Source organism: Schistocerca nitens, chromosome 3 (assembly GCF_023898315.1).
Source record: "Schistocerca nitens isolate TAMUIC-IGC-003100 chromosome 3, iqSchNite1.1, whole genome shotgun sequence".
NCBI lineage: Eukaryota > Metazoa > Arthropoda > Insecta > Orthoptera > Acrididae > Schistocerca > Schistocerca nitens.
This window is the reverse complement of record NC_064616.1, coordinates 535412592-535439831: the sequence shown is the minus strand read 5'-3', so window position 1 is coordinate 535439831 and position 27240 is coordinate 535412592. Positions and strand designations below refer to the sequence as shown.

At 40.9% G+C, this 27240-nt stretch overlaps 1 long non-coding RNA gene across 1 annotated transcript in view; it reads left to right on the top strand.

Moving 5' to 3' along the window:
* The first annotated feature begins 249 nt into the window (after positions 1–249).
* The window catches only part of LOC126249649 (uncharacterized), a 109831-nt gene continuing 82840 nt past the window's right edge, over positions 250–27240 (top strand). The window contains exons 1-2 of the long non-coding RNA XR_007545636.1: positions 250–325; positions 9906–10047. This is a non-coding gene — a long non-coding RNA (uncharacterized LOC126249649). The remainder of the gene's footprint in view (positions 326–9905; positions 10048–27240) is intronic.

Here is a 27240-nt window from a genome sequence, read left to right as displayed (position 1 = left end):
AGATACAGAAGGTATAGTAAAAGCAGTGCAGCGCAAAGGCAAATATTTTATAGATTTTTTAACGGAAGATCATTGATGGTTATTGTGCAGTGTAACACGGGCCACGCCGGCAGAAGCGGAACAAAGCCGACGGGGGTGTGGCTTGCGATAGCAGCGAGCCCGCGATTGGCCGGTGCTGCAGGAAGGAGCGGAGCTTCACTCCACCCACCCACCTCCTCGGCGACGACGCAGTATCGTGGTTGGCAGCCATTCGTCAGTAGTGCATGTGGCACCGCCGTGTTACGAGCTGTTTGTGGTGGAGTTCGCAGCAGCCTGCTAACAAAAGGTAAGAACACTTTTCGTCTGATATATTTTCTACACAGTTGTTGGAATAACGACATGCGTACATAATATAAGAAAACGGAGCAAAGTTCTAAACGTCGAAGAGTAAGCTGTTACACAGCAGTTGATGTCAGCTAGCTTTAGCTGATAATAATGATTTAATTATAATCCACAACAATCGCATGACAGCCACCCGTGATCTAAAAAACCTTGAGGTAGGAAAAGACAATACGCTTTTACATTTATTACTAGTCGGGAGTGAACACGCTACGGTCGCAGGTTCGAATCCTGCCTCGGGCATGGATGTGTGTGATGTCCGTAGGTTAGTTAGGTTTAAGTAGTTCTGTTTTCTAGGGCATTGATGGCCTCAGATGTTAAGTCCCATAGCGCTCAGAGCCATTTGAACCATTTGAGAGTGGCCATTATCGAAGTAGTGAGCTCCGTGGACGAAATTCGTGCTTGTTGGCCAAAGATGTACCGGTGCAGGTCTGACTTTGTGGAACGCAAATACACTTTCGTTTTCATGTGTGTTTCGGCTGCTAAGTACTCGGTTCTTTGTGAATAGTTTGTCGGTTTCTTGGTACCGTCGTCATCTGTCTAACCGAAAACTGCGTAGCTTGTTTATTCTAGACATGTTCAGTTTTTACTTACAAAGGAATTATCAGTGAACTATAATTAAATTACACCTGTTGATACGACTGACATTATTTTACGTAATGGTAACAAAGACTGATAAAGGGGATACAGCGATGCTTATGTCGGATAAAGAGTATATTAAAAAAATAAATTCTTTTCAGACAGTGGCAACATTCAGAGAGACAAAACCCGATTTCGAGTTTTCAGGGCGAATTTAACAAGAAATTACACAATACTTCATTTCAGTATTCTGAAGTCAGCTTCGAAATTAATGACTCCACGAATTCCTGAGTTGAGGTCCGCAAGGGTCGCCCAATAGTAAATCACACTACATGTCCATAATATTAAAGTAGGCGAGCAAGAAAATTAGAAAGCGTGTATGCGTCTCTCAGTAATAATACTGGTTGAAGAACAGTTATGAATTTGGTGAACTACGTCAAGATACTATTCCAGAATGCGATCGTCTGGTTTCTTACGACGTTGCTAATTCGTATACCGACGTGTTTGCTGAAGACGTTACAGGGACTGTGAAGAACTTTTTCGCTCAAGGGAAAGTCAACGCTGCTGAAGTAATCGCATTCGACGAGTTTTTGAATTTTGTGTCTTAGTTATTTTAAATTTAACGGACAAATATTTTTCCTAATTTATCAATAAGCTTTTGCATATAACAGTAAAAACCGCTCGTCTTATTATTGTTGCACAGTCCTGACATATTAATCACTTTGTGAATCATACACTGAAGTTCATAATATGGGCTTAATTATCATTTTAGCAAGAGAAATAGAAATGTATCTTACGTGAATACACGTCGCATATTTCTTTTGAACTTTTGATAATAACAGTAACTGAAGTGATCTTTGCTTCAGTGCCGGCCATGTGGCCGTGCGGTTCTAGGCGCTTCAGTCCGGAACCGCGCTGCTGCTACGGTCGCAGATTCGAACCCTGCCTCGGGCATGGGTGTGTGTAATGTCCTTAGGTTAGTTAGGTTTAAGTAGTTCTGAGTCTATGGGACTGATGACCTCAGATGTTAAGTCCCATAGTGCTCAGAGCCATTTGAACCTTTTTTTTTTTTGCTTAGGTTTACAGGCGAAAAACTTCAACGAATTTGCCTGGTAATCTTCACTTCTCACCATTGGTTAGAAATTTGGCGTTGTTTCTGCACTGTAAAAGTCTTTTTTTTTTCTTTTTTTTTGGAATACTATATTCTGTCTTTGAATGTGTAAAGATTTTTAATTTTAATTTAGTTTTACGTCTGTGCGTGTTTTCCTCTAATAAGCAGTTTTCGACAAATTTTGAAATAAGTGAATGAAAAGCATGCACTGGGTTTGGCAATTCTGTTGAAGCATGTGAGCAGCAAGAAGTATTTTAAAGGAAGGTCGCATCTCGATGATTTTAAGGCGCTGTAGTTTACGTGAGTGAGGTATGGGATGGGCATTGTTGCCGAAATGAACGTTTGAGTGGTGGGCATTGTCGTCAGAATGAACCTTTAATTCGATAGCGGACGTGTAATGTTGTTAAATGTCCCAACAGATTAAAACAGGCCTTTTGCAGGCAGTGCTATTCGTTTTGAATACTCAGTGGGTATGCTTATTGCCTGCAACAAGTTCTGTGTTGCTTACAACACAACTTCCCAACAGTCATTACTGTTACGTTTAGTGCTTTAGGTGCTTAGCCTAAGACATTCCGCACCTGTAGAAGACTGAAGTTACAGCTTCAGTTACTCGCTTCGTTAAAGCTGTATTAAATCGGAGAGCGTAACGTGAAGACCTGAAAATGACCAATCACCTCCTCCGTGCCAACCAGCATGGATTCCTAAAGCATCGATCATATGAAACCTAACGTGCGCTCTTCTCGCGTGACATACTGAAAACGTTGGATCAAGGCAGTCATATTGATGCAGTATTTCTTGATTTCCAAAAAGAATTTGGCTCAGTACCACACCTACGGTTATTGTCAAAAGCACGATCGTATAGGGTATCAAGTGAAATCTGTGACTGCATAGAGGACTTTTCAGTAGGGAGGACGCAGCATGTTGTCTTAGATGGAGAGTCATTGTTAGATGTAGAAGTAACTTCTGGTGTCCGCCTTCGAAATGTGTTGGGAGCCTTGCTATTCATACTGCATATTAATGACCTAGCGAGCAATTTAAACAGTATCCTCAGACTTTTTGCAGATGACGCAGTTATCAATAACGAAATACTGTCTGAAAGAAGCTGCATAAGTGTTCAGTCAGATCTTGATAAGATTTCAGAGTGGCTCAAAGATTGGCAAGTTGATTTGAATGTTCAAAAATGTAAAATTGTGCACTTCACAAAACGAAAAACCATAGTACACCATGAGTATGATATCAGTGAGTCACTGTGGCAGTCGACCAGCTCATACAATGCCTGGGTGTAACAATTTGTAGGAATTTGAAATGGAATAATCATATACGCCCAGTTGTGGCTAAAGCTAGTGGTAGAGTTCTGTTTATTGGCAGAATACTGTGGAACTGCAAACGGTCTGGAAAGGAGATTTCTTACAAATCACTCGTACGGCCGGTTCTACAATATTGCTCAAGTGTGTGGGACCCGTACCATATAGGACTAACAGGAATTATTGAACGTGTACGGAGAAGGGCAGCACCAGGTTTGTTTGATCCGTGAGGGAGTGTCAGTGAGGTAGTGAAGAAACTAAAGTCACAGACTCGGGTAGATAGACGTAAACTATCCCGAGAAAGTCTACTAACAATGTTTTAAGAACGGGCTTTACATGATGACTCTAGGAATATACTACAACGTATACATATCGCTCACACAGGGATCGGGAGGATAAGATTAGAATAATTACAGCACGCATACAGGCATTCGATCTTCCCGCTCTCCATACGTGAATGCAATGGGAAGAAACCCTAGTAACTGGTACAGTGGAACGTACCCTCTGCCATAAACTTCACAGTGGTTTGCAGAATATAGATGTAGATGTTGGAGTCATTAGTGTCCTTAACAAAACTGGGCAATCAAAGCAATTGAATCATGCTCCTACAAACAAAGGTTCTTAAGCAGCCAATGTGTTTTCTGATTGCTCTGTCGCATTATATCGAAATAGTTATTTACGAGAGAACATTAATGTTCATCCACCTTTACTTCAACTGCCACGCAGTCACGTTGACTGATTTACGGCTGTGGCAGTTACCCTTCGTGTAATAATGACAGTGGCAACCGTTAAAAAGAGTAATGGTACTTAATAATACAGTTTCAGTTGTAACATGTATTGTCGTCCTTTACTAGCATTGTTAGGCGTATGCTATTTGAAAAGGCTTTTGAATTTGGTTAAGCAAAGCAGTTATTTCAAGTGACTGACCCAACTAATCATAGGAGGACGAACACTCTAACATGGATTCCAAATCACAGTGCAACCCGGCATTTTTCACATCGACAAGAACCTGGGATTTATCAGTAATCGAACCTGAATCTCTGGATTTATTGGCTGCCTCTTTACCATTGGGCCACCGAATCCTATCTTGTAAATTTATTTATAAGTCCATCTGGGTGGAAAGTGTCAGATCTAATTTTTAGTGGAGTATTTTGGACTTTTTCTTATACTGACTAATATCAATCAAGTCCATTTCGGCCATTCCATGACAGGTGGCCAAATTCCGATAAAAGTTGCCGCATGACCATCACGGATTTTGCTGAAATTTTGTGTGCACATTCTCACATGTTCCCAGTTAACATTGATAAAGTTTTACTTGAGCCAGTTTAATACTTGCACAGATATAGTCATTTGTTTGACCCCACAGCGCAGCCACCAACAGTGCACACCAGAGTTTTCGGCAATTTGCAGACATAATATCTTCCGTAATATTGTCTTGAAAGTAACAAAACTAAGCGACCTTGTACAAATTTTTGCGCTCTGTTCATCGAATTCATAAAAAAAGTTATCCTGAGCGATTTGCATGTGGATAATTTGAAGTAATGTCGGATGAAAAATTAGACACTCAAAAAAATGTGAATTGTATCTTTTTATATCTCCGGAATTAATTGCGGAATACACCTGAAACTTCACTCGTAATAGCTTATCAATACAAGGCCTTAGAATATAAAATTTCATTCTCCTACTGCTTTTCCGATAGTTTACAAATTGAGGGCGACAATGACAATTTTTCTAACAAACTCCACTATGGCTACTTTTGTGCACCTTTTACAAAAAAAATGTCTGCTTACAACTCTTTTAACTGTTTTCATTAGAAAGACCAAGTTTTAAACCACCTAAAAAACTGTATTTGGTTTTCCAGTGCGAGCTAATAACAGCTCTAAAAAAGAATGACAAGGTGGAGGTGCGTTGAAAATGGACTCATATTCCGCTGGTTCTAAGATTAAATCTAACAGCTTTTACTATGTTCTACAGTTGTTTAATAGTGTCTGTGGAAGATAATATCAGATGTTCTGATGACTAGGAAATGAGCTTGAGTCATAAAAATTGCAAGTAATTAGTCATTTTGGCATTTTTACAGCACTCAGCTCTACAAAATGCTTTTTATAAAAACTGAAGTGGGATGAGGAAGCCAATAAAAAGAACAGTTTCCTCTTTTTTGTGGCGCTAATAATCTGAGGTAATCACATAAGAAAAGTGTAATTTTTGGGTTCTGTCTTACCAATATTTCTTCCCAAACGATCCCATCAGTGACATCATCTGGCCGGCAGTATAGTTATCCTCATGACAGTCTACTGCTAATTAATGAAACCTGTAAAAAAGTTCAAGCAGTTAGAAGTAAACATAAGCTTAGGATCCTAAAAGGAACCTCTTCTGGTTTTAGCTTGACACTTCTAGAAACGTATCGTCACCTTGGTATCCCGTGTAAGTGAACCCTTATCAGGTTTTGGAACCTGTGGTAAAGAAACTCATCCTTGACAGCTGTATCACAGCTATTAGGCTTGGCTCCAATGGCGATGAGGATTCTGGTTTTCTCACTTTAAAAGGAACCAGCAGTGGTTAAATCACCATGGGCCATACCAACACATTTATAAAGCTTTTCATGTGCGCACTAATGTTCCACATCAACCCGAAACTATGTTAACCCTAAGAACGCTATATCTTAAACCGGAATTAAACTAATAAATGAATAGCATTACACAAAAAAAGACATACTAATAATTCTCTGTAACACGAATCCATCGCAAAAAAAGTCAGGAAGACTGCTGTGAACTTCACAAAAATTTACACAATTTGACAGTGGTGTAAAACCTACAGGCTATTTATACAATGTGTGCTGCAGCTGTTATGCAACAGTTGTACTACAACAATTTCCACTGCCTTGCTAATACACAGTTGAATTGTGAAGGTTATAGCCAGTTTGATTCGGTAGCTATAGCAGAAAAACTGACAGAAATATGTCCCGATGAATCGTAACAAAAGACACCCCTTTTTAAAGTTTTTCGTTATACGGACTTTCTCTCACTTCCTAGTTTTCAAAACTTTTGGCAATGCCTTCCACCGGGGGAAGTAAATAATTGTAGAACATAGTAGATGATGTCAGATTTATTTCGAGTGCCAGTGGAGTATGTGCCCATTTTCAGTGCACCTTCACACTGTCGTCTCTTTTTAGGGCCTTACATGCTCGCATTGCAAAACCAAATATAGTCTTTAGGTGGAATAGAACTTTATCTTTGTAGTTAAAATGTTTTAAAAGAGTTTGCAGAAGCCACTTTTTTTTGTAAAAGTGGGCCAAAAATAGACATTTTTGACGTTTTGTAGAAAAATCATCGACTTTGCCCTTAGTTTGTAAACTATTGGAAAGCAGTAGCAGAATGAGGTTGCTAGATCTTGTATTGGTAGATTATTACGCGCAAGGTTTCAGGTGCATTCCGCAATTACTTCCGGAGATAGAAAAAGGTAAACTTAACATTTCTTCCGAGCGTCTATTTTTTTGCCGATTTTGCTTCAAATTATCCATACGCAAATAACCCAAGAAATTTTTCTTTATTATTTCGCTTAAGAGAGCGCAAAACGTTGCACAAAATAACAAAATTTTGTTTCTGTCAAGAAAATATTACCAGAGATATTATGTCTCATAGTTGCCGAAAACTCACGGGTGCACTATCCATAGCTGCACTATGGGATCAAACAAATGACTGTATTTCTGGAAGTATTGAATTAATGATCGCGAAACTTTAACAGTGTTCTTTGGGAGTATGTGTGATTGTTCGTACAAAATTTCATCAAAATCCGTGGTGATCATGCCGGAACTACTAGACCACTTGTCACGGAATGACCCCATTATGGAGGATGTACGTACAGGACTGGGCCAGTTTAAAAAAACTAATGACCTATCAATATTCGCCGTACGGGGCTACAACGTCCACCATCAGCAATGGCAAATATCTTAACTTCGCCATGTGCAAGTAGTAAATACAGATCAAAACGCCTTCAAGTTTTACAGACACACCAGTAGCAGTCGTGGTGTTCTAATCTCTGCACATTGTTACAAGGCGCCTTGCCAGGGATACGGGATAAATTATGTCTCTCCATGATCCTCGGTTTTCAAAGGCACTGCCACTCGCAGCTCAAATTTTTTTTTATTTCAGCTGATCCTAAAAGCGACTGCACGTTTACGGTTATCGAAACAGCAGCTCCCATTTCTAAGCTGTTCTGCCGTAAGTTAAAACATTGAGAGAGAAGAAGGGTTAAATATTCATTCATGGTGACGCACATACATTGAAACGTGTGGGTGAAGGCTTTGAAAATAATAAATGTTTTGTGAGCCTAGTGGATCCCAGTTCTACTGTTGTATAACGTTGTCGTAAATGATGGGAAATAATACTGCGTTTGCACGAGCGTTTTGAGATAAGGATTGTGCGATTAAACACAGCGATGGTATGTGTCTTCGACCACAAGGAATGAGGCCGAATTACGCGTGTAATGTATCACTGGACCCCTTAGCTAGTGTATAAAACGTTTTACTGTCGTTAAGTAAGACACCAGCCGATGGAGTTATAAAGTCGTCTGCAGGGTGTATACGACCCGGGACAACCGGTAGATCAGGGAAAAACTCGGGAATTTTTTCATCCGGGAGAAAACCGGGAAAAACCCACGTATTTTTTTAGAATTCCGGGAATTTTTTTGATTTAGTTTTCAGTTAATTTTTTGTTATTTTGACTGGTAAGAAGCAATACTCTGACAAAGGGGATTACTGTATCCCGTTCATGCAGAATAATATTGCAACAACAAAACATGAACGAGAGGAAAAAAAAACGAAAATAAAACTTAAGTTGCAAAAGAAACGCGCATGTGCTCAAAACAAAAGCGTCTGCCAACAACAAAGTGTGTCAAAGGCTTTAGGAAGACTGTGCCATGCTTCGTAACGTCACCACTGTTTACATTAGATTCGTTTGAGCAGTTGCTATCGGGCTCATGCGCATGCGCAGTTGAGTCGCGCATGTGTAGTACCTTCTCCCGCTTCTGGCTACAGAAGTGTGGTTGTTAGCTGTGTAAGCAGTAGCAGCAAGAGAAAAAAATGCTAGGACATAAGGATTGAAGAAATGTGCATTTTAATTTTTGGCGTCCTACCTCAAAACGCTCGAGGTAGGGAAAGGGGGGGGAGGGACCACTATCTAGTAAGTGTTTAATTCCACACTGTTGGCTAGTTTCAACTGTTCGCTATATTTTAAAAGTGCATCTTTTCATCTTATAGCTCGTATGGCATTATTCCCTAATATCTGGACATACAAATGTGCGCTGTAAGCCAAATTCTCTGCATTTTAGTAAAAATGTTCAAATGTGTGTGAAGTCTTATGGGACTTAACTGCTAAGGTCATCAGTCCCTAAGCGTGCACACTACTTAACCTAAATTATCCTGAGGACAAACACACACACCCATGCCCAAGGGAGGACTGAACCTCCGCCGGGACCAGCCGCACAGTCCATGACTGCAGCGCCTTAGATCGCTCGGCCATTTCAGCATGGTTCACAAAATTCCGATGGTCTTGGAATATCCTCTGATGTCTTTTTTCTTTTATGACGTAATGTAAGATCTTTTAATGTTTTACACGTACGAACATACGGGTTTCCTGCGTCATAGTAGCTGCGCAAGCGCGGTGACGCCTATTATCTCGTGCTCTCTGGCAACTGTTGAAACGAACCTATTTCTAAGAGGTCGCGGGAAAATATTGCGAATGGTTGTTTGAAAAGCGTTAGTTTCAAAGTAAATTTGCTTTTATGCAAGCTGAACAACGTGCGAGAATGTACGATGAATTTTTTTACGTCACAGAGAGTTGGACTTTCATGTAAATATCAACTCTTTGAGGACGACCATTTAGAAAAATTTCGATCCCAGGAGATCACACATTTACGTCATTATTAAAGAGTTTACTGGCACATTTGTGTGATATATGAAAGTCCATTAAATTTTGCCTCGAATGGCCTAAATCGGTGCCACCGTCTGACCTCAATCAGTTGTCAAAGTTCGTTCATTTTATCAACTTGGCTAAAAGGCGGCACCGACGCCTGTAACTCAAGAATGGCTACTCCAAATGAAAAATGTCAAGTTATCAAAGTTGTAGAGAATGAAATTTCAAGTCACAAAAGCATCCAGTTTTTCAGTTGTAGGCATTATTAAGCGTTCCTACACTTGAAAGCCAAAGTAATTCCATTTTGTTGTTTCTTTTTTTAAGTCATTATTCAATGAAATGAATTTTCCAGAGGGAAGATGGCTCCCTAATAAGCATATATGCGTTCTCTATGTGTATCTGTTTTGTTTTCTTCACTTATTTGTATTTTTATTCGTTTTTGTCCACGCCTTATTTGGTGAGAGTGGGTTGCTATAATAAAACCCAAGTACATAGCAATGGCCAATATGTATTTACGTATGAGTAATATAAAAAATTGTACAACTGAAGAAATAGAAGGGCATGACAATATTAATAAAACACAATTTAAATGTCAGAGATTCACATTTTATCAAATTTCAGCTCCATCGACGTTATTTGGGAGACTGCGCCAGGTCCCGGTCCGGCATCTGATCTGCAGAATCTATTGCGGCACCGTCACCAGCTTCTTCGTCCTCGAACCTATCTTCGATCTCTTCCTCACCCTCGTCGAGCTCAGTTTCTGGTGAGTTTTAAGCCACAACAGTGTTTGCACGTAGAGGAGCAGTTCAATACATATTTGAGGCATCCATGTACTGCTGTGCATTATGTTTTGCGCGCTACCGCTACGGTCGCAGGTTCGAATCCTGCCTCGGGCATGGATGTGTGTGATGTCCTTAGATTAGTTAGGTTTAAGTAGTTCTAAGTTACAGGGGACTGATGACCTCAGAAGTTAAGCCCCATAGTGCTCATAGCCATATGTACCATTATGTTTTGAATGCGCAGGAAACCTCAGTAGCGTGTGTGGCGTCGCATCTTTCGTCATCGCTACGGGAAATTCCGCCCGCATCTCGTGGTCGTGCGGTAGCGTTCTCGCTTCCCACGCCCGGGTTCCCGGGTTCGATTCCCGGCGGGGTCAGGGATTTTCTCTGCCTCGTGATGGCTGGGTGTTGTGTGCTGTCCTTAGGTTAGTTAGGTTTAAGTAGTTCTAAGTTCTAGGGGACTTATGACCACAGCAGTTGAGTCCCATAGTGCTCAGAGCCATTTGAACCATTTGCTACGGGAAACAAGCTTGATAAGTTTTTCTTCCAGGCCCACTGGCACAGATCAGCTTTCTTCCCCAGCTAAGATTGCACCTAATGGTAGGATCGCAATGAATGCTACCTTGCTGCGTCTGATGATAGGGTTGCCTTCTGAGTTTGAAAGATTTTCTCGGGGTAGACTTCACAAAAAGGTCGTACATAGTCGCGCAGTTGGAATTCTCATTCGGTGCTAACATCAGCTGTTCTCCCGTCTTTGCTATTACGTCTTATGAGACTGGGCGTTTAACAAGTGGCTTTGAGGTGTGGCTGTTGCTCAATTAACGTTTAGTCATTTCCTTTTTCCTTGGCCAGAAAAAGACGATGTGGTATCATATCTTGTGCAGGCATGCCTGAAAGTGCAAACCCAGGATCGAAATTGAAAGAATTACTGGAGTACTACGCTCCTGCTGATTTCTCTATTCCCAGTTTATGGAAGTACAGGTTGTTGTAGTTGGTTCCTCGAACCATTAGGAGAACAAGCACGCCAATGTCCTCGCTTAATGTTGCCGCAGTGTCAGACTCAGTAACTTGGGTAGTATGTGTTTCCACAGTTAATGAATCCTCAGTTTCCTCTGCGTATAGCACCTGAATACTCCATACTCAAGTTTCCTCATGATCATCAAAATCAGGCGGTTCATGTTGCCCCCATTTCCAAGTAACTTCTCCTGTGAGACTGCAGCATTTTTATCTGTATCGAAAATGATATCTCACGAAGAACCTGCTGTCTTCAAACGATGAGATCTTTCAGAAAACTTCTCTCCCTATTGCGAAGCATCACTTGGGTAGCCGTTAAATATAAATGTGATTTTGGATCCGTTGTGCTTTCTCAAGCATGTTTCATATTGCATACAGATGGTTCTAAACTTTTCTTTGATGTGTCAAACAACCTTTGGTGCAGGTAGCCACCATCCACTACAAAACTTTTTGTTTTGTGTACTTCATTCTGTTGGAGAAGTGTGAATGCATCATAGAGAGATGATTTTGTAGCCTTATTGAGACCGTCTTCTGTGAACAACAGCGCAGGGTATGGGGAAAATTCAAATGAGAAACAGAACTCCAAGTCTTTATCGGATTGCTTGATAATACGTAGTCTGTGAAGCAACGTTAATGGGTTTTAGGGTAGGAATCCTCTTCTTCCCTATCTTGAGTGGTTCATCACCAATTGCGTCACAGCTTATTGACATAAGCATATTACATTTGGGAAGAAATGGATGTTATGAGTGCCAATCATTCATTTTATCATTGTCTGCTGGATTTCGATCTCCGTGTGAAGCTCTTATATTCACGTGTTGCTGGCTAGTTCCTGAGGATACGCCAGAAAGTTCTTCCATTTTTTCTCAAATATCCTGTAAGGATGAGCACAGAATCTGAAAATACATGTCCGTCAGTTAATCCGCCTTTCGCTTTCATTGCCCTCGTTAAAGTTTGCTCTGTTCTCATATCAGATCATACACCACACCAAAATTTATCACTTCGATTAATGGTGAAGTAGCCTTCAGTTGTAAATTTGTTGAATTCAGCAGCATCTGTGTGGTCTTCCAATGCAAGCACCTCTTGTAAGTAAAGGTGCAGGGCCTACTGTTTATTTATAGTGTCAAAGACGATCTAATCAATTTTGATTTATTGTACTTCTTCTGACAAACACTGAGCACTTCATCTTCGATCATACAAGAAGGTAATTGATTTTAATAAACACTGCTTTTGTTGTGGCGAGGAAATTGATGCTCATTGGGAGAAACGTAGCAGACTTCCCTATGCGAAGTGAAATATTGTTCATAAAATGATGAACCTTGAATTAAGAGACACTGGACTAGGAAGATTGCACACTGTTTGTGTACTAAGGAGCCAGGTGCACTTAAACCTTATAAAACAGATGCTGTTGCTCCATTTGAACCCCGAGACTCTTAATAGTGACTAAAACTCAAAGCCTAGATGCCTATAACACGAAATTTCACATTCTGTAGCTTTGATAATTTCAAATTTTTCATTTGGAGTAACCGATTTTGAGATACAGGCATTGGAGCCGACATTTTAACCAAGTTGGTAAAAACTGACAGAAATTTGACAACTGATTGCTGCCAAACGACTGCACCGATTTTGACATTTAACTAGTCAGTCGACGCAAAATTTAATGCTTCTTCTGGAAATGACAAAAATTTCAGCAGGATGCATAATTTCCGAGTAATAGCTGAAAATCAGAAAAAAGTGCCAAACTTTCTTTTTTTGCCAAAAAAAGTTGTTCCGAGGGTTTGCAGGTCAAAAACTTGGATTCTACACACTTTCAAGTACACACACAAGATAAAAAAATTAAATCTTCTACCTCATTTTCGCGAGCAAAGGGCCTTTTTCGGGACGCCGTTACTGTACTAATGTATATAAAGAGCTATACGCCATCAACATTGGGCCTCTCCTGCCACTGTAGTCTACTCGTTATAAGTCAGTTTTATGAAGGCCATAGTTATGAAATCTGGGATAATCTTAGAGGATTTAGTAAAATACTGGTCTCGAGAAGTCTGCCTTACCATTTTCTCTGTGTATCATGCTCTTCAGGATTTTTTTCATGTTCTAGGAATCAACAAGGAGCTTTAATCGTTTAATAACTCATTATAGTCATTAGATACCTCTTCTGAAACAATTTGTCACACCTTTCAAGTTGGAAGTCTTCGGTGGGCAGGAGTTGTCAGACTTCCCCCATCCCCACCCCCCCCCCCAGGTGGATCCCCTTAAAAAAATCTTCTCCAATCGATCTCTCGTAATGCCCCGTCAAACAGACAGGCGTATCAGTTTGAAGAAAGTAAGGCCGTGTAACAGATACTGACCAGTAGCAAGTGTGCTCAAATGTTTCCTATTGAAATTCCGACAGCGTACGTACCGACACTCATTTTTTCCATGTTAACTGAACAAGGAAGACGATGGAAGCATAAGCACCTTCCGCCACACACTGTAAGATGGCTTGCAGAGTTCAGAAACTGATGTCGCCATTTGTCGTGAAATCTAAAAAGTGTTTCGTCATTCACCGCAAAAATAACATGAGTCGCCTCCATCCAGGGCCCTACAGAGGGCGTAGGTAGAGAGGATACAAGAAAAAGACAGGAAAGAACAAGAATTAAAGACCGTTTAAGAATTAAGCGGGAGAGACACTACCTGAACTGTTAGGTGCACGCTGCTGTGTCATTTCGTCAAAGTAGCATAACAGAGGAACTACCACTACCGAACGGACGTCTGTTGCTAACGTGCTATTTGTGGCAACAGTGCGCTCGGCTCACACAACGGACTCCCGTAAGCCGCGTTTTCTTAGGTGTGGAAATTTATCGCAGTGTGCAGCGGAATACGCTTGCGTCTTTTGTTGTCGGGTGCGGGCCGCAGACCGCTGTGTGCTTGCTAGGCACATCAAAACGTAAAAAGTGAAAGTTTTGCTTTTTATAATTTGACAGTTGTACATGAGTGATACGAGAACTACCTTCCGACACCCCTTTTTAGCCGGCCGGTGTGGCCGAGCGGTTCTAGGCGCTTCAGTCCGGAACCGCGCGACCGCTGCGGTCGCAGGTTAGAATCCTGCCTCGGGCATGGATGTGTGTGATGTCCTTAGGTTAGTTAGGTTTAAGTAGTTCTAAGTTCTAGGGGACTGATGACCTCAGATGTTAAGTCCCATAGTGCTCAGAGCCATTCTCGATGGTTTTATAGACAGTTTAGAACGGCGACAGTCTATAAAACCATCGAGAATATCGAGTTCGCCACAACAGCTGGAGACAAGAAGAATCGCATACCAGTTAAGAGTGTTGCTGCTACTGCACCTGTCGACGGACCTTGTGTTTTTTGTGGTTGTAGACTTAATTTTAGTATTGATATTAATGATGCTTTTTCTCATGGTAATGGTTGGCTCACTGTAGTCATTGTACGTGGAGATACGGGAGTTCCTAACGTACCTGGACTTGAAAGTTTCGTTGATAGAGACATCATTGCCTACCGTACCTACCATACGGCAGAACTTGCAAATAAATACTTTGGTAAATCTGCATATTCAATGAAGGTTTTGTGCTATTGAAACCGAAATATTTAAGCTTTTAAGAAAGGTTGGTTTTTACCGCTACTCAACATCTATGAAGCCATATCGCCTGAATTATGTGTCGTACAACAACGTAATTGTATATTGGGCATCAGTAGCACCTACCGGTGACGTGTAAAAATTTTCTGGCCGATAGAATTAGTAATAGTAAAGTAATAAATTAAAACGTCACGCATGACGGGGAATTATTAGGAAACCAACATACGCAACGTAGTAAGCGACAAACTTTTTCCCTTTACACTTTTTGTAGGGTCACGGAGAGAGAAAGTTTCGGAAAGGTTTGAATTTATTTTTACAGATTGTTCGAAGGCTGTGGATGCTACAGTTTCCGAAAGACGAGAGCAACTGTGTGACCAATTGGCGCCATGCAAGCTCCAGCGCGTTGCGAGGAACATTTTGCTAATACAGGTCCGGCGGGGCGACACTGCGAGCGGAGGCAGCAAAGGCAAAACATACAGCGCAGTGATCGATCAAAAACCTATTAATTTCGGCACTCCGAAAGTATATGGAATTTAAGGAAGAGGAGGAAGTTTGTATGTTATTGGTAAGATAAATAGGATCAACAAAGTAGCCTAGTCAGACAAATGTTCTTACATCGTGAAGAACGAGCGTACAACATTGGCGATGCGGAGAAAAGCCAATTTCCACTGCCTTATACATCTACATATTTACTCCGCTAGCCACCAAGCGGTGTGTGGCGGAGGGCACAATTCGCGCCAAAATCATATACCCCCCCCCGCCCCCCCCCCCCTCACCCTCTGTTCCACTTGCGGGTCGCACAACGGAAAATGACTGTCTAAACGCCTCAGTACGAGCTATAATTTCCCTTAGCTTTGAATGGTGATCATTGCGCGTTTGAAAGTTGGTGGTAATAATATATGCAGGCATATCAGAAAATAGTGAACTGCCCAAGGAAAACATGATTGACGTGATAGGCATCGGCTGTTATGCTGTTATGACATAGCCGAGGGATTCACTTGAGGAGCGGATTTACAGATTACTTCAACGGACCAAATTTTAAACGTCGTTCAAAGTACTGATCGCCGTAACAACAACATCCTCATAACTGGTTTAAACCTCAGTACAAATACATTTACAAATGTTTACATTGGACATAATCAAAGGCAATTCTTCTTACATGTTTCATTCATTTTCCTTCCGATTTCTGCGGAAAGTGACTCCTTTTACATTCAGTTTTTCAACTCGGTGTCAGCCATGTTCCACAAAATAAAGTGTTTGGATATTAACACGATAAGCTGCTCATCCTCCGAGGCAGAGATGCAGTCAGCCGACATTTCTGGTGAATGTTTCAATAATTAGAGTGGGACAATTATGTGTGCTCTTGGTGCCCTTGGCGCGAAACAAATATTGCAGCTGTCGCCTAGTAGTCGCTGCCGCTCATTTCGACACCCCAATGCCTCCAGCCAAGCAAATCGCTGCGACGTGTGGCATACAATCCTCCTGAAGCACGCAAGCGTTTCTCGCGAGCAGAACCTGTAGCGGCACTGCTTTGCGCGCACCCTTCAAAAACGGTCTGGCGTGTTTGCATTGTGCGAGTGGGGAGCGCGGTCTCTCACTCGTTTTACGCAACAAGTTGCTAAATATTCTCGCAGCTAGAAAAACTTAGCTACAGAGTTCGCTCGCGAGCAACAACGAAGTTGACGCTGGTACTTCGCTACGGCGTTGTAGGACTCGGCGGGCAGGTGTTCAACCAAATATGCTAATTGACGAAAGGCTTCCGATTTTTACCGATTTTCGCCAACTGAAGACTGAAGAGGCATACAATGCTAGAGGAAACAAGTAAATTTCGGTTGGTACGACATACTACGTAAATAAGAAATGATTGAGAAATAAGTCTTCTGTGGCTGATGACTATTATTAAGGGAGTTCGAATGAAGCAACAAGTTTACTGTTGAAACTTCCTGGCAGATTAAAACTGTGTGCCCGACCGAGACTCGAACTCGGGACCTTTGCCTTTCGCGGGCAAGTGCTCTACCATCTGAGCTACCGAAGCACGACTCCCGCCCGGCCTCACAGCTTCACTTCTGCCAGTATCTCGTCTCCTACCTTCCAAACTTTACAGAAGCTCTCCTGCGAAACTTGCAGAACTAGCACTCCTGAAAGAAAGGATATTGCGGAGACATGGCTTAGCCACAGCCTGGGGGATGTTTCCAGAATGAGATTTTCACTCTGCAGCGGAGTGTGCGCTGATATGAAACTTCCTGGCAGATTAAAACTGTGTGCCCGACCGAGACTCGAACTCGGGACCTTTGCCTTTCGCGGGCAAGTGCTCTACCATCTGAGCTACCGAAGCACGACTCATGCCCGGCCTCACAGCTTCACTTCTGCCAGTATCTCGTCTCCTACCTTCCAAACTTTACAGAAGCTCTCCTGCGAACCTTGCAGAAATAGCACTCCTGAAAGCTCAGATGGTAGAGCACTTGCCCGCGAAAGGCAAAGGTCCCAAGTTCGAGTCTCGGTCGGGCACACAGTTTTAATCTGCCAGGAAGTTTCATATCAGCGCACACTCCGCTGCAGAGTGAAAATCTCATTCTGGAAACATCCCCCAGGCTGTGGCTAAGCCATGTCTCCGCAATATCCTTTCTTTCAGGAGTGCTAGTTCTGCAAGATTCGCAGGAGAGCTTCTGTAAAGTTTGGAAGGTAGGAGACGAGATACTGGCAGAAGTGAAGCTGTGAGGCCGGGCGGGAGTCGTGCTTCGGTAGCTCAGATGGTAGAGCACTTGCCCGCGAAAGGCAAAGGTCCCGAGTTCGAGTCTCGGTCGGGCACACAGTTTTAATCTGCCAGGAAGTTTCATATCAGCGCACACTCCGCTGCAGAGTGAAAATCTCATTCTGGAAGTTTACTGTTACCAGTCACCGTTTATTTATATCCGCAATGCGTTTCGAAGGTTTAAGCTTCCATCAACGGGTGGATCTACATCTACATCTACATCCATACTCCGCAAGCCACCTGACGGTAAGTGTCGGAGGCTACTCTGAGTACCTCTATCGGCTCTCCGTTCTACTCCAGTCTCGTATTGTTCGTGGAAAGAAAGATTGTCAGTATGACTTTGTGTGGGCTCTAATCTCTGATTTTATCCTCATGGTCTCTTCGCGAGATATTCGTAGGAGGGAGCAATATACTGCTTGACTCCTTGGTGAACGTATGTTCTCGAAACTTCAACAAAAGCCCGTACCGAGTTACTGAGCGTCTCTCTTGCAGAGTCTTCCAGTGGAGTTTATCTGTCATCTCCGTAACGCTTTTGCAATTACTAAATGATCCTGTAACGAAGTGCCCTGCTCTCTGTTGGATCTTCTCTATCTCTTCTATCAACCCTATCTGGTACGGATCCCACACCGGTGAGCAGTAATCAAGCAGTGGGCAAACAAGTGTATTGTATCCTACTTCCTTTGTTTTCAGACTGCATTTCCTTAGGATTCTTCCAATGAATCTCAGTCTAGCATCTGCTCTACCAACGATTAATTTTATATGGTCATTCCATTTTAAATCACTACTAATGCTTATTCCCAGATAATTTATGGAATTAACTGTTTCCAGTTGCTGACCTGCTATATTGTAGCTAAATGACAAAGAATCTTTCTTTCTCTGTATTCGCAGCACATTACACTTGTCTACATTGAGATTCAATTGCCACTCCCTGCACCATGCGTCAATTCGTTGCAGATCCTCCAGTATTTCACTACAATTTTCCATTGTTACAACCTCTCAATATACTACAGCGTCATCCACAAAAAGTCTCAGTGAACTTCCGATGTTATCCACAAGGTCATTTATATGTACTGTGAACAGTCCTACAACACTCCCCTGCGGCACACCTGAAATCACTCTTACTTCGGAAGACTTCTGTCCATTGAGAATGTCATGCTGCGTTCTGTTATCTAGGAGCTCTTCAGTCCAATCACGCGATTGGTCTGATAGTCCATATGCTCTCACTTTGTTCATTAAACGACTGTGGGGAACTGTATCAAATGCCTTGTGGAAGTCAAGAAACTCTGCATCTACCTGGGAATCCATGTCTATGGCCCTCTGAGTCGGTGTCAATACGACATGCGTATGTTGTGTTGCGATTGTGGGATAACCTGTGAAAGTGTCTAGTATAGAAACAACAACACTCTTTCTGATCATGATTTTGGGGAGGTTTTTGACTAAACACTAAAAATAAATCTAAATGTGAACATAAAACAACTAAAATAGAATACATCCAGTTGTTACAGCCTCATTTCTCTCTCGTAATGTATCACATGTTCACTGTCATACTTTTTAAACAAAATTGTTAAGGCTTTTGTGGGCACTTGTTGACAAACCGCCTGTAGGCTTCTGTCTCTGGTCTTCGGCCGACATTGGTCTGTTGATATTTCTGATGTTTTGCCAGCACGACAGGCCAGCATTGCCAAAGTGTTACCCTCCACTGCTGGTTGCGGACTGGAGCCAAGTTCGCAGCCGCAGCCTACATAGTATATGTACCTGGCGCGCCAACATCCAAGTGCTTCTCTGCGTTCATTTCCAGTGTGGTTCTCCTCTTACTAACTGCAACAGTCATTCGCTGCAGCACGGGAATGCAGAATCTGCTTACCTTGAGACTTTCTTCCTTCTTGTTGGAGCTGTTGTCATGTTTATGTATTTCTACAGCTTCTCTGAACAAGAGAGTGTGATAACTCTTCTCTGCAGCCAGAACTTCAGTGTCGGTGAAATTTTACTACGTGGTGGGCCTCACACAGTGCATGCTCTGTCACGGCCGATATCTCCACCTGCCCCGGCCTGCAATGTCACTTATGTTGTGTGCCCTAGTGGTGAATGATCTTCCAGTCACTCTTGCATAAACTTTTCCACTGTGTGCGGTATATTCCCAAAATTGCAAGTGGGGGTCCCTTTTCTCCTTTGCTTATTTATCTGAGACAGTCTTTGATCTTCTTTGTCGGTTTGTAAATAGTCTTCATGCCATGTTTGCGCAATATACTGTCTGTCACTCTGGAAATGTATGGCAGAAAGGCTGTACCCGACATTTCTTTTTGCGGTGTGTCACTTTGCCAAGTAAACAAAGATTTTGTCTGGAAACTACTAGCTGCAAGGAATGTGGAGCAAAACAGGAACATTATCTCAAAGTACAAAGAATATACAGCAAAACAACATTGTTATTCTAAAATAAGTGTTAAAGGATTGCGGAGAGCTTTTGAGTCGATGAATACATGTGTTAGAATAAATATTTCAAGTGGTATACAAATCTTTTACTTTCAAGTTTATATAGCTTAATTTCATACTCGTTTATACAGGGTGTTACAAAAAGCTATGGCCAAACTTTCAGGAAACATTCCTCACACACAAATAAAGAAAAGATGTTATGTGGACATGTGTCCGGAAATGCTTAATTTCCATGTTAGAGCTCATTTTAGTTTCATCAGTAAATACTGTACTTCCTCGATTCACCACCAGTTGTCCCAATTGAAGGAAGGTAATGTTGACTTCAGTGCTTGTGTTGACATGCGACTCATTGCCCTACAGTACTAGAATCAAGCACATCAGTACATAGCATCAACAGGTTAGTGTTCATCACAAACGTGGTTTTGCAGTCAGTGCAATGTTTACAAATGCGGAGTTGGCAGATGCCCATTTGATGTATGGATTATCACGGGGCAATAGCCGTGGCGCGGTATGTTTGTACCGAGACTGATCTCCAGAACGAAGGTGTCCCTACAGGAAGACGTTTGAAGCAATTGATCAGCTTCTTAGGGAGCACGTAACATTCCAGCCTATGACTCGCCACTGGGGAAGACCTAGAACAACGAGGACATCTGCAATGGATGAGGCAATTCTTCATGCGGTTGACGATAACCCTAATGTCAGCATCAGAGAAGTTGCTGTTGAACAAGGTAACGTTGACCACGTCACTGTATGGAGAGTGCTACTGGAGAACCAGTTGTTTCCATACCATGTACAGCGTGTGCAGGCACTATCAGCAGCTGATGGACCTCCACGGATACACTTCTGCGAATGGTTCATCCAACAATGTGTCAATCGTCATTTCAGTACAATTGTTCTCTTTACGGATGAGGCTTCATTCCAATGTTATCAAATTGTCAATTTTCACAATCAACATGTGTGGGCTGACGAGAATCCGCATGCAATTGTGCAATCACGTCATCAACACAGATTATCTGTGAACGTTTGGGCAGTCATTGTTGGTGATGTCTTGATTGGGCCCCATGTTCTTCCACCTATGCTCAATGGAGCATGTTATCATGATTTCATATGGGATACTCTACCTGTGCTGCTAGAACATGTGCCTTTACAAGTACAACACAACATGTGGTTCATGCACGATGGAGCTCCTGCACATTTCAGTCGAAGTGTTCGTACGCTTCTCAACAACAGATTTGGTGACCGATGGATTGGTACAGGCGGACCAATTCCATAGCCTCCACGGTCTCCTCACCCCAACCCTCTTGACTTTCATTTATGGGGGCATTTGAAAGCTCTTGTCTATGCAACCCCGGTACCAAATGTAGAGACCCTTCGTGCTCGTGTTGTGGATGGCTGTGATACAATACGCCATTCTCCAGGGCTGCATCAGTGCATTAGGGATTCCATACGACGGAAGGTCGATGCATGTATCCTGCTAACAGAGGACATTTTGAACATTTCCTGTAACAAAGTGTTTGAAGTCACGCTGGTACGTTCTGTTGCTGTGTGTTTCCATTCCATGATTAATGTGATTTGAAGAGAAGTAATAAAATGAGCTCTAACATGGAAAGTAATCGTTTCCGGACACGTGTCTACATAATATATTTTCTTTCTTTGTGTGTGAGGAATGTTTCCTGAAAGTTTGGCCGTACCTTTTTCTAACCCTGTATAATCTGTAACATGTTGCACACCTAAAGTACAATAATTATATTATCAACAGTGGTAAAATTTTACCTAAATTACAATTTTTGCTGGTTAAAGATACTCAGATAGATTTATTCTTAACAATTACACAGATACGTGCAATATCAGTCTCAAATAGGTTACAAAATGATTGTTTTATTTCAGTGGATCTATTGAGTTGTAAGTTATTGTTCATTTAGGAAATAGTAAAGGAAACATGCAAACAACTAAATTAATTCATAGTAAATATGAAGAGGAGTATGGAAGTACAGAAAGAAAGCGATAGAGATTCAGATAAAGAGGGTCAAAGGCGTGACAGGAGGAGAACAAAGCTCTTTTGAGCAGGGGGTTCTTAAGATTGTATCTGTTACATGTTATGACTAAGTAAATGTTGGAGCAATACATTGGTTATGCTTTAAAAATATGCAAACAGATATACAGTTTATGTAATTAGTTGATATACATAAAGTCTCAGCCTCACAGGGATACAAGCTGATGGTACAATGGTATTTCTGCAAATGAGGCAATTCCACTATTTGTTTGTCAAATGTCGACTACATGTATATCAACAAACAGCATAAACAGTATATCGACCTTCACATTTTTAAAGTGTAGCCAATGTATTACTCCAGCCATTGATGAAGTGTAGGGGATGATGCGGGAGACCTGCACCGCCTACTAGGCAAGGTCCTAGCGGAGGTGGTTTGCCACTGCCTTCCTCCAACCATAATGTGGTGGTGGTGGTGGTGGTGGTGGTGGTCACTCCAACCATTACGTAGACATAAATGTAACAGATACAGTCTTAAGAAACCTCTGCTCTGAGAAACTTTGCTCTCTTCCAAACACTCCTTTCAGCCATTGTATCTGAATCTCTCTCTCTCTCTCTCTCTTTCTCTCTGTGCCTCCGTCCTCCCCTTCATACTTTCCATGAATTAATTTAGTTATTAGCATATTTACCTGTGTATTTTTCAAATGAACAGTAACTTTCCTAACTCACAAAACTCAATTGGTTCACCGAAATAAAACAAGCAGTTTTTACCCTATGCAGTCTGATACTACGTATATCTTATATTATTACGAGTATATCTAACTGCATATCTGTAACTCGGTATTAATGTGTTACCTCAGCATTTTCTTATTTACAACAAGGAACAGATGTAAGTTTAACAAATCCATAGCACAAATCCATATCCAAAACTTAGCTCTCTTTATCACAATCCTTTCATCCTCCATATCTGAATCCCAGCCAAAATTATTATTTATGTATAATTTTACCACTGTCAACAACATAATTATTGCATTTAAAGTTTGCAACATGTCACTTGATTATATAAAATAGTATGAAATTTAAGCTATATAAGTTTGACAGAGAAGGATTTGTATACCACCTGAAATATTTATACCAACGTATGTATTCATCGACTTAAAGATGTCCACAATCCTTTAAAGCTTATTCAGAAAAAACAGTGTTGGTTTTCTATACAGTGTGAGTGAAAAACGACTTAACAACTTTGGAATGATATAGAAATTTATTGAGACAACTTACAGAAATGACAGGTGTGTGTCTTTTGTAGCAAACAGCCCGAAGTTTCACATAAAAGTGTCAAGTGTCATTTTGATTCAATGTGACTTCTATTTGTGATGCAGCAATTATCCCACTGGTAATCAACTTTTTCCCACACTCCTTGCAGCAAATCTGACGTAACTTATGCAACGGCAGCTTAGATTCTATTTTTCACGTCGGCCAAATGAAACATCAGAGACGGAATGGAGTAATCCTATGTGAATCAGATTTAAGGCTGTTTGCTACAAAATTACAAATGGAAATTTATGGTAAGGTCTTACGGGACCAAACTGCTGAGTTCATCGGTCCCTAAGCTTACACACTATTCAATCTAACTTAAACTAACTTATGCTAAGGACGACACACATACCCATGCCCGCCGGAGGACTTGAACCTCTGATGGGGGTAGCCGCATGGAACAAAATGACATATCTATCATTACAAAGTTGTTAAGTCCTTCTTGACTCACCCTGTATATTCTTTGTATTTTAAGATAATGTTTCTGTTTTGCTTTATGTCCTTTGCACCTAGTTGTTTCTAGAAGTCACCTCTGTTCATGAAGTAAGGCAGTTTATTATAATATATTATGACAGGGAAAAAGAGTCTGTAACCACTGGAGATATTCTGTTTTAATTGTTTTATTTCATTTAGATATACATTTAGTTTTTAGTCAGAAACCTCCCCAAAACGATATTCTGAAAGTGTGTTTCTGTTTCTCCACTAGACAGTACTGCAGGTTACTCCCAAGTCGTAAGGTAACACACACACACACACACACACACACACACACACACACACACACACAATACTAACACATGTAAATCCACCTGAATTAAAATTTTGAGAAGCGTTGTGAATGTAAATAAACTGTGACTGGTAACAGTAAACGTGTTGTTCCATTTGATATCAATAACAGTCATGGTAAAGCCTAACTTAAAATGTTTGTATCTAAAATTAAGGGAGTTGTTTGTTGTTGTGCCTTTAGACAGCTATACTCTGTTGATATAACTTGAACCCATCTTTAAACAAATGTATGATCAGCCACTGCTCGTCGGCCGCAATGTTCAGGCATATGGACTGTTAAGACGGACGGAAGTAGGCCGTACTTCTGTAGTGCATGTTTTGTTTTTATTCTACCGTGAATGAAACTCTGACACATACTAAAGCATCTAAAGTCTTAAATTTCCTTGTTACTCATTGTGAAACGTCCCCTTAGAAAAATTGTACATGACTGTGCCTAAACTGACACACAATATTTTGTTAGCGCAACGCAATCTGACTTTCAATAATCCCTACAAAAGAATGGGCCCTGACTAACATTAAACTATACCTTTCACAAATCACTTACCTCACAAAAATCTTCGCTACTCAAGCTACTGCAATACAGCGAGCGCCACTACTGCCAGCTAAATAAAAGATTCAAACTACTGAAGGCACTAACTACTGATAGGCATAGTTAGCAAATGAAAGATTTTGATAGAGAACAACCAATGTATCTACCTCAATAGTCATAATACAGTATATGTAGCAGTTCATGACAAATTTCAAAACTCCACCATCTCCACCAACTGTGCAACGCTACGCGCTGTTCACAGCCAGCTGCCTAACACTACAATGGCGAGTATTACAGCTATGCAAAGCAGCCACAGACTGCACACAGCACAGCCAGTGATTTTCATACAGAGGTGGCGTTACCAATAAAAAAAACCTAAACAGCCTACTTACATAGCCCCCATGCTCCCCACAAAAAAATTTACAAATTGTTTAGGGCACTGGGCAATACATATTTGTTAAAATTTTTCATAATCGTAATTACAATAACAAAGAAATCAAATGCACACACTTATTGATACAATGTTGGTCAAAAGCTAAAATTTTCTCACAGTCCATAAAGATAGTCCTGATCATTCATCATAATAGTAATTACAGTTTTTTTTTCACAAAGTCTCATTAGTAAAAGAAATTGCACACAGAAGTAGTGGATTTCCATGCAGTCTTGAAGAAGTAGTGTTGTCCTTCCAACGGAAAGACAGTGCTGACTCTTGACATGCTGACAGGTAATGGGCCACAACAGAGCAAACCCACAGCGGAGTCAATCGAAGTTTTGAAGAATATCGTTTGGTAGGTCATCACAGAGCAGACCCACTGCAGTCCTGGTAGAGATTACGGTATTGGTGGGCCACCAGAGGCGCAGACCCACAGCAGTCCTTGCAGAAATAATGGTACTGGTGAGTCAGCAAAGACGCAGACCCACTGTAGTCCTTGTAGAGATAATGGTACTGGTGGGTCATCAAAGATGCAGACCCACTGTAGTCCTTGTAGTGATGGCTAGCAGCCATCCGTTGCGACTGTGCAGGTGCACAATCACCATCGAAGATTCTTGCGGAGAATATAGCAAGTCCATAAACCACCACTTGTGCACTCACAAAGTTTTTTTTTTAATTGTCCTTAGAACCAGCAATGCTGTTATCCAGTCCCTTGCTGAATTATCAACACATGTGCAAACACTAACAGTCCCTACTTCTCACATATTGTCCATATACTATGACCAACAGAAACGTGTGCAGTGAAATGTAACTTACAAGTTAATAATATGATGAACTGGTGTCAATTACAATTTTATAACATGAGAATACAATTACAAAGATACAGAAAACATCATTAAAAACATAGCAATACAGATAACATTTGTAGTAATAAAGGCTTTACAAAAGAATAAAATATACCTATACATCAGTGTTACAGGAATTATGACATAAGTTCATACATAAAAGATCAGAATAACTTTTGAAACATCAACTTCACACCTAAGCATTAAAACAGAACAGAATAAATAATGTCTAAACATCTTTACAAAGAAAATAACACATTATCAGAAAAATTCTACAACATAGCTCCTATTAGCTTAACACATTAAGACAGGAAAAACACAACTACCCAAGGGTACACAAACACATAGTGGGATAACACAAGGAAAGGACAGGGTTTGTTTTACTGCAGTATTTTGCAAACAAAACTTTCTTTACTTCTCGGAGATCTCCCTTCATTCTTCATTATTTCCAAAAAGTCCTATCTATACCTGCTTTCTGTACTTTTTTTGTATAACTTCTCAATGCATTTCTTCCAATTCATCGCAACGCAGTCTCTTATATAGTCTACCCCCTCTTAAGCTAACTTAAATCTACTGAGCTCAGATGCTAAACTAAGGAACGAGGCAATGCAGCAGCACAAAACAATTAACACAAACAGCAATGATAAAAAATACAAAAGGCAAAGCAAGCAGCATAAATTACAACTAATATAAGGCAATGAGCAGCAAACAAGAAAAATAAATCAGTAGTAAAACTGGCTTAAAAGAATAATACAAAGTGAAATTTAGTAGCACTATGCATGGCAAACAGCAGCAGCAAATGCTATAATTAATACCTAAGCATGGCATAGATCAAGCAGAAAAAATATTACACTAAAGACAACAACGCAGACAAGGGAAATGTCTATTCACATCTTAATGTCTATGTAATTAAAGTGGTGCACCACGACAACTTATTGTAAAAAAAATATTACCATGTACTTGAAATGAAAATTATGTGTGCAGTTACTGTTACTAGTCCCTTCTTATTGTTCTTTCCTTTCCAAGTGCTCCTTTTTTTAAGAATGTGGATTACAAAATTATTATTTAATAGATCTGTTGACAGAAAGTGTTCACATTAGCAAATGCATTTTATTTTATAAAAGCAATGCTGCAACACAGCTGGAAACTAGATATCAAATGAAATAAGCAACTATGAAAAGCAAAGCATAAAAATATCATTCAATAGTCATGTGACATTTCATAAGTTAGTAGAAATTCTCTCAACTCTCGTAGAAAGACGCTTGTCATAATCAGGTGTGCAGATGTAAAAATATTTCTCGTCATGTCATTAGGCATTTCAGTAAATATCATAAATTAAGAGCTCCACAGTGTAATCATATGTTTTCAAGTTCGACCGTGTCGTTTTTGCGATGCTTTCTACAAAGGTATGTCAGAAGCGAGGTTAATGGCCTCTTTTTTTTCCACCTAATGGCTTTTTCTCCGGGCGGCTGTCGCCCAGCTGGGTGCCCACGACGCATTACGTGCAGGTGGT